Source organism: Protopterus annectens, chromosome 1.part1 (genome assembly GCF_019279795.1).
Source record: "Protopterus annectens isolate FY-2018-M chromosome 1.part1, PAN1.0, whole genome shotgun sequence".
NCBI classification, from domain to species: domain Eukaryota; kingdom Metazoa; phylum Chordata; order Ceratodontiformes; family Protopteridae; genus Protopterus; species Protopterus annectens.
In genome coordinates, this window is record NC_056726.1 from 1,644,758,828 (window position 1) to 1,644,767,664 (window position 8,837).

Genomic DNA, 8,837 nt, shown 5'->3' on the forward strand with positions numbered 1-8,837 from the left:
ATCCCTATACCTAAACAATAAATCAAAAGTCATAACTGCATATATTTTTCTTAAACTATTTAATTTCTTCCTAGATCTACCCTGATATTTATTATAACTATTATTAGACTTACAAATAATATTTTTACTAACTTTATCTAAAGAAAGTAACACTTTATCAGCATTATAACCTCTCTTAATAAATAGCTGTGATGTTTTCTGTAATTCACTATTTATTTCATTAGTATTATTACATAATCTCCTTACTCTAGTAAGTTCACCATAGGGTAAAGATTTTGAAAGATGTAGAGGATGGCAGCTAGTTGCATCCAAAAAATGCAAACCATCTTCAAATTTACGATATACCTTGGTAATAATCTCGCCATTTTTACTTCCTTCAAGTCAAATGTCTAGAAAATTGACTTTATTACCCAGTTGAAAGCCATCACATTTCAATAGAAATCTATTCTCTTGAAGACCATTCATAAAATCTCTAACTTCTTGTTGGCCCCCCTTACATAGAAAAATTCAATTGTCAATATATCTGCAATACTTCACCACATACTTTTTTAAAAAATTCATTCTGATAAAGAAATTCTATCTCACAAAATCCCATCATAATATTAACATACATGGGGACAAAAGCTGCCCCCATGGCTGTACCTTTCAATTGGTGAAATATTTGACTATCAAACTCAAAATAATTATTTTTAAAACAAAATTCTATTAATTCAATTATATAATATGCAAGAGGGCTATCCCCAATGTATTATGTAATGCTTCTAACCCATGCTGGTGATTAATGCTTCTATATAAACTTTTCCCATCAGCTGTCAACCAGTACATATCCTTGGTCCATTTTAGGGGTAATACCTGATCTAAAAAGTCAGCACTATCTTTAATAAAAGAACTTTGTCTAATAACATATAGCAGAAGAAAACTATGTAAAAATATACCCATATTATAAACCAAATAATTACACGCAGACACAATAGGATGGCCTGGTGGATGTTGGATATCCTTATGTATCTTGGGCAAACAGTAAAATTTAGCTATCTCACAGTTATCATTTTTTAATTTTTTTATCTACATCATCTGTTGTAAAATATCCTAACCATTGTCCCTTCTGTAATAAGATTCTGAATTTATGAATAGCTCCTTCATATTCTTTAACAGTATATTTTCTAGAAGTCTTACCATCATTTAAGTGCACTTGGCACATCAGAACATATTTTGAAAGATGCAACCTTATTCCCTTTATCTGCTGGTTTTATAACCAGTTCTTCATTTTTACTAAGTTGTTGCAATGCCTTCCACTCTAATTTAGTTAAATTATACTGAATATACTGTTTATTATTGACAAAATCAGAATATAAAGATTTTATTGCAAAATCAACCATAGCTGCAAAATTCTGTATTCCTTCGTGTGAAAATGGTGGTATAAATTGATTTTTAACTACAATTTTGGATGTATCCAGCTTGCAATATACATTAGAAACTTCAGAATTTTCATCAGAAACACAGAAATAAAAACTGTCTTCTGAATCAGTAGAAAAAGACACATTACTATTTAAACTATTAGTTAAACTGTTAACATTTTGTTTGTCCCTAAAAAACAAGCTAAATGCTGTTTCCTTATTAAACAATACATATCTTTCTTACTAACATGCAATCTTGGCATGACAGTAGGAATAAATTTTAGACCATGTTTCAAGACAGAAGATTCAGCTTCACTCAATGTATAACCAGACAAATTCACTACGCATATGTCAGCACTATTTAATCGGTTATCATTACTCATAGCAGTCTCTAAATAAGCCGTTTCTAAGTCAGTGCCACCTAACTCATTTGTACCTTTGCTGTGCAGGTAGTTGTCCTTCAAACAGTTGCCTGTCTCCCATTTCTGGGGCCATTCTGCCCCCACTGGTCATCTCTATATCCAAAAATTTGGGTCTCTTGTTCTTCCGAAATGTCCGCTGTAGATAGCGTGAATCCTGGGCTGCTGGAAGTCCAGGATAATCTCCAGATTTGCTCTCCCACTCTGAAGAGACATCAGAGCCAACGCTTGAACCGCCATTATGTCTCTGGTCTTCTTCCTGATCAGCAAACCAAATACCTCTCTGTCATCGCTTCTTATTGGTTAACTGGGAGAAAGCAGGACCACTACTGTAATCTTTGATGTCTCGGTTCAGTTTATAATTTTTTGTATTCAGAAGTTCTTTCTCAAATTCTATAAGTTTATTTTGTATATCGTGCAAGCACTGTTCCATATGTTCAACCCCCAATACATTTGACAAGGATTCACAGGTAATAGCAATATCAGTTTGCAGTTTTACCTGTTTTAATCTGTCTCTTTCCACCAGAATGTTTATCCATTCAATTGAACACCGGGGGGGTGGGGGGCTACCCACCTAGCCTGAAATTTCTTTTCATCCTCATGCTGCATATCAAAAGAGGTTGTAGGATTTTTAAAGGCTCTCAAGCCATGAGGTATAATGTCTAATTCCAGATATCTCTGTAAAATGAAATAGTTCAAATGCACTGCTAGCTCTTTTGACATGTCTGTCCAATTTATCAAACACCTCTTTTGTTTCAGCAGATAAAGAACTACCTGCTTGTTGTCCAGTACAGGAAACAGGATTATTACTTCTTCTTTGTTGTTCCTTTTGCGGGAACTTTTTCCAAAATATTGCCTGTTCTTCCTGGCTGGCCATGCACTTGTTCGTTCACCCAGAGACATAGTAAATTGATCTATGGTAGTCTGACTAGAATCCATAGAATCCTTCCTAAGGAAATTTAGGCACCGTAAGTGATGGATCACTGGACATAAGTAACCACACAACAAATACAAGAAGAAAAGTAAATATAAAATAAATGACCAGAAAGACCAAGATCCACCACTGAAAATTTAATCCAACTTCTAGCGCCTCGGCAGTAGCCTTCCAAGGAGAATACAAACAGAAAAAATGCAGCACATATTTATACAATAAAATTAATCAGTCAATCAAACAATTAAACAATTAAAATTTAAATAAAAACTCTTCAATTGCATTCTACATTAATGCCACCAGAGGCTTAAAGTGCCATAGTTATATAGGTGAAAGTAAGAGTGCTTTTAAGACTAGGATACAGAAGCATGTGAGGGATATTAAAAATGAAAAGTTAGAAAGTCCACTTGCAATGCAATTTAAAAAACATCATAGTAGTAACCCATAGGGAATGTTAGGCACAGTCTTGGAGCATATTCCTATTACCCAATATAGTATTAACATACAGAAAAAACTTTTGTATAAGGAAACTCTTTTTATATTAAAATATGGCACTTTAGCCCCTGGTGACATCAATGTCGAATGCAATTGGAGAGCTTTTATTTAAATTTAATAAGTGCTTTAATTGTTTAATTGTTTGATTGACTGATTCATTTTATTGTATAAATATGTGCTGCATTTTTTCTGTTCATATTCTCCTTGAAACGCTACTGCCGAGCCACTAGAGGTTGGATTAAATATTCAGTGGTAGATCCTGGTCTTTCTGGTCATTTATTTTATGTGGGAGAATGCCATAATGGTTAAGGTGTTTACCTTAAAGACACAAGGTGCAGGGTTTGATTCTCACATGGGGTAACTGGCTAGGCTTCTAATGGCCCAAAAGGACAGTTAGCCTAGTACTAACCTATGAACCTATTTGCAGTGGACTGCAGGAGAAGTCTGAGGGAAATCTGGTGACTGATCTCCTCAGTGAAACTTGGACTGACACCTCAGTGGAAGGGGTAGCAATGTCCCAGCAGCTTTCTCCTACCCAGGTACAAAAATCCAAGCAGTGTTACAGGAGTTTGGGGACTTGTTCACTAGGAAACCAGGGTGCACCCACCTGGTGCAGCACCAGGTGGATACAGGACCCCAAAGGCCTATTAGGTAGGCCCCTTATAGTGTGCCTGAGAGAGCCAAACAGACTCTGAAGGAGGCGATACAGGAAACTTTGTAACTAGGGGTAATTCAAGAGTCCAACAGTCCCTGGGCCTTCCCAGTGGTGCTGGTGCCAAAAAAGGATGGCAGCACCAGGTTCTCTATGGACTGCAGGAAATTAAATAATCACACAGAGTCAGATGCTTACCCCATGCCTAGGACAAATGAGGCCCTAGACAAGCTAGCTGGGGCTAAGTATCTTACCACCATTGATCTTACCAAGGGTTATTGGCAGGTGCTCTTGACTTCCAATGCTAGAGAGTGGTCAGCCTTTATGACTCCTTTTGGCTTGTATGAGTTCACAAAGATGCCATTTGGTATGAAAAATGCCATTCCTGGCAAGAGCACCTTCAACATGCCAGGGAGGTGCTGGGCAGACTACAGAGGGCAGGGTTGACTATTAAGCCAAGCAAATGTCATCTGGGTATGGTAGAGGTCTCCTACCTGGGACATAGAGTGGGGAGTGGTAAGATCAGGCCAGTACCTGCCAAAGTGGAAGCCATTCAGAGATGGCCTGTACCCGTTAGCAAAAATCAGGTGAGAGCATACTTAGAGACAACAAGGTACTACAGAAAGTTTGTCCCCAGTTATAATACCAAAGCTGCTCCCCTCCCAGATCTGACAAGTAAAAACAGCCCAGATAAGATAGTGTGGACCACAGCATGTGAGCAGGCATGTCAGATGCTTAAAGAAGCTTTGGGAGGACCCCCTGTGTTAGCCAGTCCCAATTACAGCAAAGAATTTGTTGTTCAGGTGGATGCTTCAAACCATGGGGTGGGAACTGTACTTAGCCAGATTTCTTCAGAGGGAGAAGAGCACCAGTGGTTTATCTCAGTCATAGGCTCCAACCCAGGGAGGAAGGCTATGCATCTGTAGAAAAGGAATGTCTAGCCATAGCGTGGGCACTGCAGAAACTTCAGCCTTATCTGTATGGAAGAAAATTCATGATAGTTACAGATCACAATTCCCTATCATGGTTACATCAAGCCAGCCAGCAAAATGCCAAGTTGCTAAGATGTAGCCTAGGGTTGCAAGCATATGACATGTCAGTGCAGCATCACAGTGGGATTAGCAATACTAACAAAGATGGGCTGTCAGGACAGGGAATGGGGTAAGGTATACTCAGATAGACCTAACCCTCTCAAGCAACGTTTCTCAAGGGACACTTGAAAAAACTAGCTTGAGTTCTTGAGGGGGGTGTGAAAAACAGAAAGGCTGCCAGTCCAGCTAGATAGAATTTTGTAGATAATTCTATGTCATTGTAAATATTAATATAATCCACAGGCTGTTTTACAAATGTAGGAAAATTAAATGTAAGAAAAACCATGTTATATGTTCTGAACTTCAAAAAATGTAACCACAGTGCATGCTGCTAAATGAAAGCTGATAAAGTAAAGCATTTTATGACTGTTTGATCTCAAAGCTTAGAGACTGGATGTCTGGACTAACGACTTCTTTCTATTGTCTTAGGATAAGAGTTAATTACTAGATTTTAAATGTAAAATGCCTTTTATTGCTGTGGCTTCCTGCAGGTGCAAGATTACAAAGATATGTTAAAGTGTCAAGAATGATGTAATCTAAAATGAGTTAGCAGTGATGTATTATCAATTTAAAAAATCTCAGAGAGAAAGAGATATCATTTTGCATTTGTCTTCAGAACTGACAACATCACCAGCAATTGCTTGCTCTGCATGTAAGTAGGATCTTAGACTTTAGTATTTCTCTTAAAAACAGATAGAAAATAGTAAGATTAGACTAGTTGTTTTCTATATTGGGTCTATATTAGCACACCGAACGTTCAAAATTTTGAGAGTTCTAATATCGACCTGTTTTCAGCGAACGCTGTAAATATCGAAGAAACAGAAAACTGAATTTTTTCCTAGGGAAAGAATTTGGTTGTCCATTTCTGTTGCTTTGGCATTTTCAGCACTGTGATGGAAAGTTACGGGTCAGGTTCAGGTAACTGTGCGATTGTGTGGACGTGAGGGTTAGGATGGGTTAGGTGAGTTAGGGTTAGGGCGCAGGTCAGGTAAGTGTGCGATTGTGTGGACGTGAGGGTTAGGGTGCAGTAGGTGAGTTAGGGTTAGGGCGCGGGTGAGATGACTGTGTGATAGTGAAGGACCTTAGGGTTAGGGTTTGGGTTAAAGTAAATGGATAGTTAGTGGTGTATGTATAGCTTAGTGTAGGGTTAGGTGTAAGACTTCCGGTGTATGTGTGTGGATTGCTGTTTGTTTGGTGTGCTTGTGTTGTGTGTATGTGTTTTGGAACAGCAATTTTTTTCCCTAGTAAAAAATTTGCTATTCTGAATATTAGATGTTTTAAATTTTCGATTCATAGGGTTCAATATTAGAACACTCAACATTTTGAATGTTCGGTGTTCTAATATAGACCCTTCTATATTTATGTCAGACTATTCTACAGTATTATTTTAAGTATTTTCCTGTCATCTCTGAACTCATGACTAGCACTGTGTTGAACTGAGGAGATTTGTGTTGTGTTTTTATTATTTATTATTAAATATTTGTAAAACTTTCAACTGTGGCTGTTTTGTGTAGAGATAATTTAAGCTCTAGAGACTTGCTTGCAGTTAGTGATACTGTCCAAGCCACTCCAATAGCCATAAAAATTTGGGTCACACTTACTAATTGGATAATAATATTGCACAGTAAAATTGGACACCCTTTGGTTAGGGCCTTATTAGTAGCTGATATTAGTGGTTGGTGGCAGTAAGTACTACCTTCAGACCTCTCAACCGTCCCGAATAACTAGTTTTTTACCGAGTTTTGGAGTCCCAATAATGGGGTGCCACGATTCCAGAGTGGCACTCCATTATTTCCAATTTTTTGGATCTATTATTTAAATTTTTGCACTTTCGGAGGTGACGTCATCATGTGCGCAATGACGTCAGCTCCATCAGCATGCCACGCGTCTGTTTGAATAGGACTGCCATTTACTAAGCTACCATGCACCTATTGCATTTACGTCTGCCGTTCGGGCAGAACACAGGATTTACTTTTACTTCTGCCATTCAGGCAGAGCACGGGATTTACTTTTTTTGTTCGGGCAGAACACAGGACAGGATTATTTTACTTTTGCCATGCAGAGCCGGTACCATCATCAGACTTATTTTCTGGAAGTCAGCTGCAGAGGTAGTGTGTGTGTGTGTGTGTGTGTGTGTGTGTGTGTGTGTGTGTGTGTGTGTGTGTGTGTGTGTGTGTGTGTGTGATGCTGAGTGAGCTTGTGACTTGTGGAAATGGGAGCCTGTGAGATGGGTATTTGTGTGATCAAGTCAGATGTGCCACTTATGCAGAGCAAAGTACAAGCTCATGAAAAAAATATGTCTGTGTGTTTTGTTGGGCCTGCTAGCATGGATGTCAAGTACTGAGTCAGTGGAATTTGATTGCCTTCATATGCATATGTTGGTAATGAGTAAATCAACATATGTGTTTAGTTGATGTGATTTTTTTTTTCTGACCAGGTTGTCCTTGACTTACAGATATTAACTAGAGATGGGCTTTAATTTTTTTGTGCTGGTGATTGATAAACAAGGCATATAGTAGAAAAATGAAAGGATAGAGATAAATTAAACACACAATGCATCTGTTCATGAAAAAGTAGGGATTGGGTATGAGGACAGGATACTTGCAGTGGGTGCCAGGAAAAGAAATGTTTTACTGAATACACAGAATGTACCAGCGGTAAAAAAAATCAAAACTGCACAGTGTTAGCAGAGAGATCGCCTTCTTATAAGTTGTCAAGTGTAGGGACAAGATGTGAATTGCTTCACTTTCTTTATGCTTTACATAGCTTCAGTGTGCCTGCAAAGTTATCAAAATATAGTCCTTAAGGAAGGCTATGTCAAGCTTGAAAGCTATAACATGGGTCTTCAATCATAACCATACTGCTATGAGTTTGAGACATGGATGTCAAGGAATTCACCACAAGAGTTGTAAGGATAGCTTAACAACTTGCACCCATGGTATGACATCTCTACAGATTAAGTGCATAATTGGCAAGTATTAGGTGCCTTTAGTCAAAATGGAAATGGCTGCCTGCCATTAGAAAACACTGTTGGTGAAGTTTCTGTACACATGCTGACAGTGATCTGTGTTCTGGAAGATTTCTGTCTCTTCTGTGTTTGTGCAAGTGCAGATTTGAAAAAAAAAAAAATATATATATATATATATATATATATATATATATATATATATATATATATATATATATATATATATATATATATATATATATATATATATATATATATATGGATCTACCTGACTACGTCGAAATGGCAAAACAGCAAAAACGACTTCACCGACACCACATAATCGACAGTTCACAAACACGACACCTCATACATACACATAATCGACAGTTCACAAACACGACACCTCATACATACACATCATAACAACAAACAAAACAAATTCCCTATCCAAAACCCACACACACAACACAAGCACACCAAAATCCTTACAAACCAACAATAACCCATACATACACAACTATCTACAACCCTAACCCAAACCCTTACCCTAAGGTCCGTCACTATCGCACACTCACCTAACCCGCCTAACCTAACTCACTTAACCCGCCCCTAACCCAAAACTATCACTACTGCACCCTTACCTAACCCGCTAACCCTAACTCACTTATCCCACCCCTACCCCTACAGACCGCCAACATCGCACACTTACCTTACTCGCACCCTCACCTAACCCGCGCCCTAACCCTAACTCACTTATCCCACCCTATCCCTACACACCGTCAACATCGCACTTACCTTACTCGCACCCTAATGTCCGTCACTACCGCATACTTACACATCCTTTCCCCATCTCAGTGTTCTCAGCATCGGTGTCTTCCTCCATCGGTCTTCTGCCTTGTCGA